The sequence below is a fragment of the Ochotona princeps genome, chromosome 16 (assembly GCF_030435755.1).
Source record: "Ochotona princeps isolate mOchPri1 chromosome 16, mOchPri1.hap1, whole genome shotgun sequence".
NCBI classification, from domain to species: Eukaryota; Metazoa; Chordata; class Mammalia; order Lagomorpha; family Ochotonidae; genus Ochotona; species Ochotona princeps.
This window is the reverse complement of record NC_080847.1, coordinates 7,099,047-7,112,112: the sequence shown is the minus strand read 5'-3', so window position 1 is coordinate 7,112,112 and position 13,066 is coordinate 7,099,047. Positions and strand designations below refer to the sequence as shown.

The 13,066-nt window shown below is 45.9% G+C and overlaps 1 protein-coding gene across 1 annotated transcript in view; it reads left to right on the top strand.

Moving 5' to 3' along the window:
* VAT1L (vesicle amine transport 1 like) overlaps positions 1 to 13,066 on the top strand; it is a 128,116-nt gene that overhangs the window by 92,115 nt on the left and 22,935 nt on the right. The gene's annotated exons all lie outside the window — the stretch shown is intronic.

Sequence of the window (13,066 nt, the reverse complement as noted above, 5' to 3'; positions counted from 1 at the left end):
TCACACAGTGAGCGTTCAGAGAGCTTTGGCTGCTAGCCGAGAACCATGTTGGAGTCAGAGTTACGAAACTGACACAGTGCTATACCAAAGTGGTCCAAACCGGCTCACAGGATCCACTTGTTTAGTGTTCAGCAATTTCACGAGCCAGTAATAAGCTGAAGCTATTCTATATTGAACTACGCAGGCTTACTTAAAATTTTTAATAAGAACAAATGTGATATACATTTGAACCTCATTATTCCTTAATTAATCTACCGTATTTGACTCTATGCTCCTGGGGTTATTTGCATGTATTGTAGCTATTGGCTGGAAGTGCTGCGTAACAGTATACTGCCACGAACTGCATCGCGATGCCACGTTCAATGACATCTCTCACCGATCAGCTGTGATAGGAGGATTTACAGCAAAGAAACTGGCAGACACTATAATCAGGAATTGACTCATCATTTTGTTTACTGTCTAGACTTAAGAAAATAATGGGAAAAATATGAATAATGCAAATTAAACTTTAATATGTGTCTTGTCTAGGACTGAAGCTCAAAGAGACTACAGCTTAGTGAACAGAATGTCTGTGTGGATGAGAAATTGTTTCAATCGTACATGAGCTTGAATGACACCAAATTTATTGCACGAAGAGGAGCTAGACTGGACAGCAACTAAATTTGTCAGGTCATGATTAAACTCTACCCTAGGTTGGGTATGGATAAGAGTTAGACACAATCAACAAAAGCAATCTCTGGGAATAAATTGATTATATGGACTAGAAAGGAGGAGACAGTGAGGGAAAGAGGGAAACATAGTTATCTTTTTAGAATTCTCTCTATGGGGCCCTGCACCATGGCCTAGCAGCTAAAGTCCTTGCCCTGAACGCGCTGGGATTCCATAGGGGCACCGGTTCTAATCTTGGCAGCCCTGCTTCCCATCAAGCTCCCTGCTTGTGGCCTGGGAAAGCAGAGGAGGACAGCCCAAATCCTTGGGACCCTGCACCCGCGTGGGAGACTCGGAAGAGCTCCTGGCTCCTGGCTTCAGATTGACTTAACACCGGTCATTGCGGTCACTTGGGGAGTGAATCATCAGACAGAAGATCTTCCTCTCTGTCTCTCCTCCTCGCTATGTATATCTACCTTTCCAATAAAAATAAATAAATATTAAAAAAGAGTTTTCTCTATGAAATACATGAAGTCTTTTTATATTAAAAAATTTCAACAAGAGAATTGCAAAACTTTTGCTCGTTTGCCCATTGGTTACTACACATTCTCTATAATGCCACAGTTTTTGATAAACTTAGGGATGCATACATATGACAGTTTTCCTTCCCCAGTCAGTTGTCAGACACTTGCTATGCCATGACTGGCTCTTACCTGACACATGCAGACATAAAGTCTACTTGGGGAAAAACAAACAACAGGAGGAAAAGAAGAGCTGATGTCCCCCTTGTTTCTTTGTGAGTGATGCCTTGAAAGGACTGGTGAGTGGGTCTGCAGGGGAGTCATCAGAGAAGGGCCCATGGAGGAGCTGGTTCGGAATCAGACCATGAAGGAAGCGTGGCAGTGTAGAGTGCGAGTGAAAACAGCCGAGGCTCAGGGGCAGGAGCAGGCCTTGTTGATGAGTCATTGATGAACCATCGAAATGTAAATTGTAAGACCCACCCTGTGGGAATGAATCAGTGACTGGGAGAACTAGTGACAAGTGAGGTGCAAAAGAGATGGAGTCCCACAAAGGCGTCCTGAGAGACTGCAAGATCAAGTGCAAGATGTGCATTTGGTGCTTTTGAGCACACCAGCAGGGAATGTCTGGAAGGGAAGTGACCTCTCCAAGTTACATTATGAATCCAGCCCCTCCTTCCACCAGCAGGACGTTAATCCCACTTGAGCCATCAAGAGAGATGGAAATCCTGCCCATGGCACCACAGTATTGGCATTCCTCAGCTCCCAGCTCCCAGCACTCACTGGTTCAAAGCTATCCCAGAGTGGGACGCAGTGGCGTAGCAAGCTGATCCTCCTGCCGCACTGTCAGCATCGCATATGGGTGCTGGTTCCTGTCCCAGCTCTTCCATTTTCTGTCCAGCTTCCTACCTATGATCTGGGAAAGCAGCAGAGGATGCCTCAAGCCCATGAGCCCCTGTACCCACAGGGAAGACCCAGAAGAAACTTCTGGCTCCTGGTTCCTGACTTTGGATCAGCTCATCTCTGGCTATCACGGCACTTTAAACAGTGAACCAGAGAAGGAAGATATCTCTCTTTCTTCTTCTTCTTTCTGTAAATATGCCTTTCAAATAAAATAATCTTTTCTAAAAATGAGCTGTTCCAAGGTGGGGAACATTAATTTTCTGACACATGCAGCTTACACTACAGGCAACATGAGCAAGAGACAGTCTTAGAAATGTGCTGTGTATTCTGTGAGATCTTACTTTCAGTAAGAATGAAGAGTTAAGGCAGACCCCTGAAAGCAGCTACTACACCCATGGGTCAGTTTACTGTACTCAACAATAGGAATTTATTACATGCTGTTGAGCAGTGTCCCTGGCAACTTCCTTTGTGCTAGATCCCTACCGTGTGGCCCAGCAGAAAGCCTAGGGAGACACTGAAAGATTGGAGTTTGAGTCTGTGTATACCATTTAGTCACTGAATGGATATGAAGCTGAGAAAGCACTCGTCGCCTATTATGTAGGAATCGTGTTATTTTCCCCCTTAAGGTTCTGAGAGTATAGCGAAGAAAGCTCTGTAAACTATTATTTTTTAATTGTAATCACAAGGTCTACAAAGAAAGTGAGGTTTCCAAAAGAACCTATGGCAAGTTTGCTTTATTTACTTATTTTATAATCTTCTCCTAAAGGGAGTCTTCTGCCACATTGAGTTCTGCTCCTTTCTAAGCCAGGCCCATTTTCAGAGTGACCTTCACCACTTCTCTGCTTTATGGTTGGCGTCCTGGGCAAAGAGCGTCTTGTGATTAGTTCTGTTTGTGCTGATGGTGACAATAGTCATTTTCACAGTAATAGCCATGCAGGGCAGAAGTTCTAACAAACACTGCTTTGATTTTTTTTTTTAAAGAAAAATCATCTTTGTACATTAGTCCAATGAACCAAAGTTTATTATTCATCCAGCAGCACTGGAAGGATTCAGACAAAAGATAGGGTTGAGTAATTTGTCTCAGTGGCTTCATGAAACCTCTAAACTGAAAACTGAACCCTCATAGTTATCATGGAAGCCTATTGCACTGATTAAGAATCAAGAATGAGCAGGAAAAGCCAGGGGAAATTTAAACTCTTCCTAGTTAGTAGTAAGATGATAGGAGGCAAGACCCAAAAGGTAAAACCAAACCGGAAGAGGGAAGAAAAAGAGGAAGAGGGGAGGGTTTTGTTTTTGTTTTTGTTTTTTATTAAAGCAGTGCCTTTAATCATACCACCTTTGATACTGGCAAATAGAAATTGCTAAGGGAACCAAGGTCCCACTGCAAATTTAACAAAAATAATCAAATCCACCCTGATTCACTTCCAGAGATCCCTGCTCAACACTGCAATTAAGGAAGCGACTTTCAGTCCAGCTCGAAGTCACCACGGTTTCATTGCATTTTGATTTGTTGGAGTGACTGTTAATAGAGAGGTTGTAGAGTTACAGATGAGAAGAACTGTTATAGGATGGTGCAGAGATTTGATGCTATTAAGCCAAGAATCCCTTCACTAAGTTTCCCTGACTTTCTGGTTCTGCTAAACCCCTGGGAAGGAAGGAGCAACTATGACCAAACCGAGTAAGAAAGTCCGTGTGTTGATGTGTGCTGCCATGCAGGACTACAAGGACTCAGGACCCCTGATGGCCCCCAGTTTTATGCTTAGGGGACTCCTTGGAAGCCAGACCCTGAGACTTGAGATACCCAAGACTCTAAAAATCTAGGATGTTTGGCCCCATCACCCTAGGAAACCAACTATTAATAGCACCCTGCCAGGCAGGAAGTAGGCAGATAAAGAGGGGAGGCATATGCCTGAATCTTTCCTATCTAAAATACACACTTGGAAGAATCTCACGTCCAGTAAATGTGTGAATGGAGAGCTGTGGGTATTCAGGAACTTACTAATTAGCTCAAGAAATTACAAGACTGCCTCACTCACCCCCACCCCAGCTGGCCAAGCAAGCTGTTTGTTCTGTGGGTGTCTCAGAGGCCAGGAAGAGGTGATGCACTGAGCCAAGAAAGCAAAGGACTGAAACAGGCTTTTAGAAATATTCTTCTCATTACAACCCAATTAATGAAACTACTAGCCATGTAGGCAGCCAAGGCAGTGACCTCTCATTCACTGTAGACACGGGTTCAACATCAGATTCTGTCCATTCTTCCCTCTGTCTCCTCGATGCAGGCCTTTTTCTTCCTGCCATAGTCACCTGCCATTTCCCCCAGCTAGACTCCGTCACTGACCATTTGTCTCCAGCCATCTGTCCCCTCTCTTGACCCCTGCTGTCATTATCTCTCTGTGACTCACAACAGAATGGCCTGCCAGGAGCATAGGTGCTATCCATGGTGCACTTGGCTGATTGTGCTGTAAGGCAGATAGAAAATCTCCTCCTTCCAGTGATTTCTCAGCATCCAGCTCCATTCCTGAAAATATGACTTTAAAATAGGGAGGGAATGCACTTGCCTTCCCAAATTTTTACTTTGTTTATGCTTCTGTTGCTTCCAACTCTGAGCTCCCTGAAAGTCAGAACCATCCTTCTTCATCTCAGGGTGGAGAATGTGTGCCATGATACCTGGCCCATGCAGATTCCCAGGAAACGCACGTTCGCTGGAATTACTCAATCTCGTGTGTGCACACGTACACTCTCTCCTCTCTGTACCTCAGCTCAGTTATTATTTAAAATTAAGCTGCTCAGGAAGCAGGAATCATCCATCACTCCTTGCTATCTAGCCTCTATTTATTCAAGAGTCTCTGCTGGATCACACCAAGGTATCCATCTGACTTTTCCCAGCAGAGGCTGTGTGGATAGGCAGAAGGGAAGGCACTGAAGCCTACTAGCTGCTGATAAATGGCTAGGAGTCCCTCTGCAGTTTTGACTGGGGTGTGTGTGTGTTAGGATACTCTGCCTGCATGCTAGGGAGGAAAACAGGAAGCCCCTTTGTGATTGCTAACTTGTAAATCAGATCGGGCTGTCCAGGAATGGGTGTTGTACCTAGATTTGGAGGGTGTTTTGATTGGGAAGTGTGCTGTGCTGATGAGCTGGAACCAAACATTCTCCAATTAACAGCAACAAGCTGGCACTGAACAGCCAAGTGCTCTGCGACAGTGTCGCCAGGCAGCTTATTTAAGATTAATTGGAAATGCCGGCCTGAAGAACAACCCCCGCCTCCCTGCCCGCACACCACTTCCTTCTTCCAAACAGGGCCATGGTAAGCTGCTGAGCTAGGGAGGCTGTGAGAACGTGCAAGTGTTTGCAAGTGAGCTCCAGCTGCCTTCGGAGGCCCTGTTTCCTGGTGGGGTGGTGCTCATGAGCTGAAGGATTCTGCTTGTGAGACAGAGGGTGGAAGAAAACGTGTTGTCATGCTCAGAAAGGATAAGCTGAAAAGGCAAGGGTATCTAGGACTATGAAGATGGATTCAGTTCAGCTCCTTCATGTGAAACATAATCCACGTCCAGACACAGCTCAAGCTCCCGAAGGAACAGTAGAGCAAGCGAGACGGGGACTGCTCCACCCTCCCACAGCATGGGACCCCACTGATCCTCCTGTGCTCTTGGGGAGTCTGCCTTGCACTGCAGACGTTGACAGCTTCTCATCTGACCTGGGATGGGTTTTAAGGTCCCAAAGATAAGGCATGGACACTGACACCTGATAGGGAGAAGCAGAAAGAGGGAGCAGCAAAAAGAGGGAGAAGCAGATGACAAAGTCCCATCTGAGGAACTCTCCAAAATACAGCTGCCATTGCTAGGGGAAGCAGGCGCTTCTTAAACCTTCTCTGCATGTGAAAACCCACAGTGACTGGGTCCAGCACAATAGCATAATGGTTAAGGTCCTCACCTTGAATGCGCCAGGATCCCATGTGGGGCTCCGGTTCTAATCCCGGTAGCTCCACTTCCCATCCAGCTCCCTGCTTGTGGCCTGGGAAAGCAGTTGAGGATGGCCCAAAGCTTTGGGACCCTGCACACGTGTGGGAGACCCGGAAAAAAAAAAGTTCCTGGCTCCTGGCTTTGGATCGGCGCAGCTCTGGCCGTTGCGGCCACTTGGGGAGTGAATCATCGGACGGAAGATGTTCCTCTCTGTCTCTCCTCCTCTCTCTACATCTGCCTTACCAATAAAATAAATAAATCTTAAAAAAAATAAATAAATAAAACCCACCGTGACTGAACAGAGGTGATGGAGGCCATCAAGGCATGTGTGTCAGGATAAAAGGCCTACTCTGTGTATAGACGAGGGGACTTGGAAAAGTGCAGGAATGTTTAAATTCCTTTTTACCACAAACATTCTGAAGTGCTATCACGTGCATTTAATGCATATCTGAATGTAATGTGCTTGCATTTGTGCATAAATGCATCTATACCATGGAATAAATTCATCAGAGGTTAACAACAAATATCCATTGCTCTAGATTGGTAAGGACAAATCAGTTTTGGTGGGTTGATAGTGGTTATATGGAAATGTGTGTTAGGAAGGATTCTGAGACCACATCTTTACCTTAAATGTAACCAGGCTATTATTATTAAGAGGGATGTGGGTACCATGTCATGCTGGCTGTCGGGGTCCTGTCTTTCCTAATTGGAGCAAGCTGGAACCCGAAGACGCTCTCGCATAGAACGCACATGGAGCTGCTTTCCTGGCATGCAGTTGATCTTGCCACCGACCCCCACCCTCCTTTGCACTGAGAGGTTTTATGGTGAGAAAAGTCTCCACTGTGTAGCTCATAAAGGTATCTGGAGATGTTCATTCTGAGATTCCCTTTTAGGAGCCCCCATGGGTGAAGAACATTCAGCAGACAAGAGCTGCTTTTTGCTCGAGACACTGATTTGCTCTGATCTGGGGACCAAACATTCTCTCCTGACTTTTGTCCCCCTCCTTGGCCTGGGCTGTAAGAGACAAACATGAGCTTCTCCAGGGGCCTGTGCTCATCTGACTCCCGACCTAGCTTTATGTCTCTTCCGATGTTTTCCCTTTATCCTAACTCCGACATTTTCTTTGAGACTTTCAGGCATTTGTGTTTTTCCTAGATCACTTCAAATCCTACTAAAATCACAAGCAGAAACTGTGTATAGTTTTGGGGGGGAGAAAAGTTTTCCAATGAGCACCTAAGAGCCTCAGTTGTTATTAGGTGGTCAAGTTAAGCTTTTGCAGTACTGCAGTTGATGAAGATGATCTGTGTGTGCATTGTGTCTCAGTACCTATGTCTATGCATGTCCATGTCTCTATGTGACTCTGTCTTTTTGTGTTTCTGTGTATCTATACCTTTGTGTATCTATGCAGTGACTGTTTGTATGTCTTTTGTATGTATTTGTGTGTGTCTGCACCTTTATGTATCTGTGTATCTCTGGGTTTGCATCTTTATCTAAGCCCATGCATACCATGCATGTATAAAATCCACATGTCTCTCATTGGGTTTTGGAATTTTAAAGGCACCATGTTCAGGCTCAGCTACTCAGAGTCACAGAATTGCAATGATTGCCAAGGCTGGCCCCATTCAGAAAGCAGAGTTGGCGACGTCTCAGTTGAGCAGACAGAGGGAGCCTGCACCATTGTGAGAAACGTGCTATTTCTTAATGACTGCCACAGAGTGTTCTTTTCTTGCCTTGGCCTCAGAGTGAAAGAAAATGAATTCTTTATGATGAAAAGATAAGCAGCTGCCAGGAGCTTGTCACAGCTTAGGAACTGATGCGGAGGGGTGACATGGCATGTGACAGCCAGGATAGGGTATAGGAGGGGAGAAGGAGGAAAGCAGCCCCCCAGACAGGGGCTGAGTGCATCAAAGGTGATGGCACTCACACTGTTCTGGGCATTCTTTAGAGACTTTCCTTAAACTTGCTCACCCCAATCATTTCCCCCTTGAAAAGTTGAAGCAACTGATGCAGAGCAGGGCCAGTCCTTCCCCGTGGAGCTCAGCTGGGCTCCCTAAGCCCTCAGCTGCTCACTGCACAGTGACTCTCAGAGCGAGATCTGTGAACCACTTGGGCTGCCATGGCTGGGCAGCTTCATCCCAGCCAGGCCTAGATCCGCAGGATCTAGGTTGATTTTTTTTTTCCATGCATGTGGTCTTGAGAGCCATCACACACTGCTACTGATGGCCTCTCAAAGTCAGCTGTTCTGGCCGCAGTGGTGGGCTATGACAAGTTCCCCAACTCACAGAGCCTCCCCAGCAGCAGGCCCTGAAGTCTCAACAGCCTCTTGAACCTCAATCCTGGGAAAGGGGCATTTGTGAGCTTGTGGGCCAACAGTAGCTGGGCATGAGGATTGGGAAGGGACTGCAGCATCCACTCCAAGAAGCAACCTCTGTGTCCCTAGTGTGAATGGACCAGGTACAAGACACACCAATGTGTTCCCTTGCTGCTCAGAGTGTCCATTTTGGCTTGGCAATTGCAGCTTTTGCAACCAAGTTGCCAGCAGTTTAAACAACAACCACAACAACAAAGATGGCTGGTTTGAAAGCTGCCCTGGGGCAGCTAATGTAAGCTGAGTGGCTCACCTGCTGGTGGCGGAGGACATCTGCAACTGTACCTCTGAAACCAGACATCCTGCTGTCCCTTGCCAGCTGAGGGAGAGCAGGCAGCTGACTCAACTTCTGGGAACCTCATTGTCTCCAGTGGTCAGCTGGGATCCTCCGATCCCCGGGAGCTGTGCTGACTCAGGCCCATTAACCGAGCCTGTGGTCTGCAGGTGTCTGACTCTCTCCCTGCTAGGCCCTGCGGCTTTGATCTGATCTCTTCCTCCTGACCACGGTCAGGGTCTCTGCTTCAGCCAGGACCCCTCCGGCACCAAGAACAGCTTCTGCACAGGATCCTATGAGATGCACCGCCCCGACCCATATGTCAAGCACTTTGAACATCTACCCTCAGCTTTCCCTAAGCTTCCTTCCCCTTCCACTCTTCATATCCCCTCAGCCTAGCCTCCAAGACCTCAAGTCCCGTTCTCTCTATCGAGCAGAGAAATTTCTTCTTTTCCCTCAAGATCTGGCATTGGCAAACGCCCAAGTTCCAGGCAGGGAAAGGCTGCCTCAGTCGGTCTCTGCCCAATTTTGCTTTACTGCAAGGACTTCATTCCAACCCACTGACCTTCCTCATAAGAGGAATTCTGATTCATAAAACATGTCCGACTATTCATGTGTAGCCTGGTAGTGGCTACCTACTCTGCTGGCAACTTGGGTGGTCCCGCAGTGTGTCTCAGAGAAGGTTCTCAAAATAAATAGTTAACTTGTCATTCTCTACCACCAACAGTTATGATCAGCAACAACCAGGGTAAGGCAAACCAGGTGGCTTAGGTACAACATTGAAGGCACTGATGCCTATGTAAGAACCTTTTAACTTTGTGACCCTCAGCCCCTCCCTGACCCTACCCTAATCCTGGCCTACAGTTGTGACTACAACTACCTAATCCTTCTAAGCATTTGAATCTAGTCTCCCTTTTTACCAAATAGCAGTTTGACCTTGATCAAGTCGCCTGTGCTTCAGTCTCCTATTTATAAAATCAGGCCATTAATACTGCTTAATGGAAAGGATTGTGGCGGTGATTAACAGTGTGTGCCCATGTATGCATAGCACTTCGCTCCCTGAAAGCTGCTTTTCTCTGCCCTGAGTCAATATCAGAGAAAAAGGCACCATTTCAGCTTTCCAGGCTTTAGTGTTTTCTCTGCTTCGGTTAATAAATGAACTCGGCAGGAGATGGGACTGGCCCAGAACCATTTTTCACAGTTCCCCTTGCTAAAATCAATTTTGCTTTTTTTTTTATGGGCCCCGCGGATGACGTCAAGTCTGGAGGAGAGAGTAAAGGCAACAGAAAGAATAAAAAAGATCTGTGGGGCTGTGGAGTTGTTGCTGGGTCACAGAGGGGTGCCTTTCCAGAAATCTTTAAAACAACCTGCAAAGCTCAAGGCATCATCTTTCTTTAGTGGGCACATTGCCCCCTTTTTTGCTTGGAATGACCTTGACCGTGAAACTGAACAAATGCTTTATTTAGTAAGTAGGTAAAATGTGGCCAGATTTTCTACAATATATTTCAAGACAAAAGGTAAGTTTGAGCCCACAGTCTTCCCCAGCCCTTCCACACGTCCACTGGCTCCCCTCGCAGAGATCTAACTAAGCCTTCAGTGTCAGCCCAGAGACGGGGCTGAACCTCAGTCCTCTCGCTGTCTCCCTTGGTGGGCTACCCCCCTCCACCTGTGACCTGGAAAGGACCCCTTGTCTCAAAGGAAACAATCACGATCAAGGAAATCGGATTTGACATCAAGCCCCTCTTCAATGACGTGTTTCATCCAAGTCACCAAGGTGAATTATAAACACGATGGTGCAAAATGTCTCCAATTGATGAGGCATGTGGGAAGGTAAGAGGTGGTTTTTTTGTTTGGGTTTTTTTTTTAAATATAAGTTGATGTCTTCTGGGTTGCTCCTGCACGATGCTGACGCAGTTTGAATGCTCTTTGTTTGCGTTTTGTGTTCCGCCTTCTGCAGATAGATGGAATGTGACATCTCTGTTTCCAGAAATTCTCCTCCCTCTTCGTCAATAATTAGTTCCTTGACTCAGTGCCATCTGAGTAATGGCAGGCTCTTTCTCTGGGCAGGGATCATTAGTGAGATAAAGATCAGCCACATTTTTCTCAACATTGGTACAAACAGGAGTTACGTGAGCTCTTGGTGGGTGTGTTACGCCTTCAGGACTTTCAAGACATGCTAAATTCCCCCCAAGCCTTTCATACTTCATACATAAACTCTTTGTAGCAATTCTCAGCTACTGCACATCATGGATGTGTGCCGCAGAACATTTAAAAGATGAAAATAAATTTCAAGTGGGAGAAAAGAGTCCCATTTCCCTCAAAGAATCAGCATCTCTCAAACCAGAGAGGGATGCTGATGAGGATCCTGCTGAGGCAGGGATGCCTCGGGGAAGGAAACAAAAGCCACCTTACTCTTACTAAGTGCTTAATCACAAGATGATATGAGGGAGGAGCTGTACTGATCTCCATTTTAGAGTGCAGCAAGCACTTAGCAGTTAAGCTGAGCGCCTGAGAAGACCCAGCTGGTTAAGTCTGAACTTGACAGAATGATTCCAAAACTGCCCTTCACGTCACCCTCCATATCCAGCCTATAGACGCTGCTTCTGGCACACTGTTTGCTAGTGATCCTGCAACCGACATTCACTGCCTATGAATGAACCCATGATGAATGAACCACCTGCTAGCCCCAGTGTTTTACCTTTCTTTTGATAAGTCACCAACAACTCCACTTGTTCTACCTATCCTACTGGGGTGACCCACCAACACCCACCCCTGTGTGTATTCCTGATCATTCTGGAAGTGAACTCCCAGCCTGTGTACAGCATCCATAGCAGCCATTAGGTTTTCCCACCATTACTACTTTCAGTGTTTAGCACACGTTGGCCATCACTGCCTACTCTATCTCTTGGCCCTGTCTCCCATCTTTATGTCTTTTGAATGATGCTCTTTCATGGATTGTAGATGACACTTTGAAAATCAAACCCAACAACAGCATTGAAAAGGGGTCTCAGGGTTCTGGCTTCACTTGCTTCTCATTGTAAATTCCCTGGCACCCTCCCCCCACCAAAACCCTCTAGAAAGCAAGGATCACCCTTCAGTATTTAGACCAACCTAATCCTCCAACGTTTAAAGAAAACCCTCCACTGTTAAGAAAGCCCTTCTCTTGTTCCCGAAAAAATTCACATCTCCCGTTGGCCTGCCCACTATTGCAGAGGTGCCCAAGGGAGCATGCAAATGACAATCTTTCCTTGTTTCCTTCCAAATCCAGAGAGTGGGTGAAGTTGGGCTGGTCTCCTGACTGCTTGACCAAGGCCCAACATCCCTTATGTATGGCTGCCAATATCTTTTATGGAATATTCATGATACAAATTTTGAATTTAATCTCCTTTTAAATCTCAACACCCCAGAGGGTGCTCTTGATGTCAGACCCAACACACACATGGTGCTAGTGGCCAGTTGCCCAGGGAGGGCACACAGCCCTTCTGTGGGGCAGCTGCGCTTCAACTCCACAATATTCTCCTCCAGAGAATAATGTGCTTTTTCAGATTGCCTCTCATGTCAGAATTACTGCCTCTGATGACTCGTCTTTGCTTGAGGGGGTAGCAGCGACTGACAGAGTTCAGCTTCCTATAAAAGGGCACCAGCCCACACCAGATGGTACAGTGTCAGAAGTAAACAATTCTGAGATTGAACGGTTTCAAAAACTCTTTGCAAAATAAGGAAACTGAGGTCCAAACACAGGAAATAACTTGTCCCCAGATCAGACACTTTATCTCTGGGAAGCCAATGATGGTAGCCTAGATTAGGTTCTGCATTGTGTGCTCTATGGAGCAGGAGGCCAAGGGATGTTCAAAGATATTGTAGGAAAAGGGAAGGAAGGATTCTGGGGTGAAATGCCATATTTGCTGATGTGTAAAACTTGATGTAACCCTATTTTATAAAGAAATTCCATACAGGAGAGCATGTCCCATCAATTTTTAAAGTGATTTTGTAGTGGGAGAAAATCTAGTAATGTAAATGCAGATTGTTAGAGTAAAACTTCAGAAGGAAATTATGAAGTCTACAAGTGTAGTAATACTTTATCACTGCCCAATGGGATATGAAAACCACACAGAAAAGAAACAGTGCTGGCCTCAAGTGAGTTCTGGCACCCGGTAGGGTTAAAACCCAGACACTGAAGTCCAAAATATCAGGTGGGGAAGCCCATAATTTATATCCATGCAATTTTGTAAACTTGATACATTTCAAAAGAAAAAAAAAACAACACTGTACTTAACGTGAAGAAACTGTATCTTTACTGTAACATTTTGGGGGCATGTCTGTGGTAGCCAGTTGACTAGGGAGTAACCCTGCATTAATTTCTTTGGGTTTTCATTCATTGATTCAAACCTGAGCA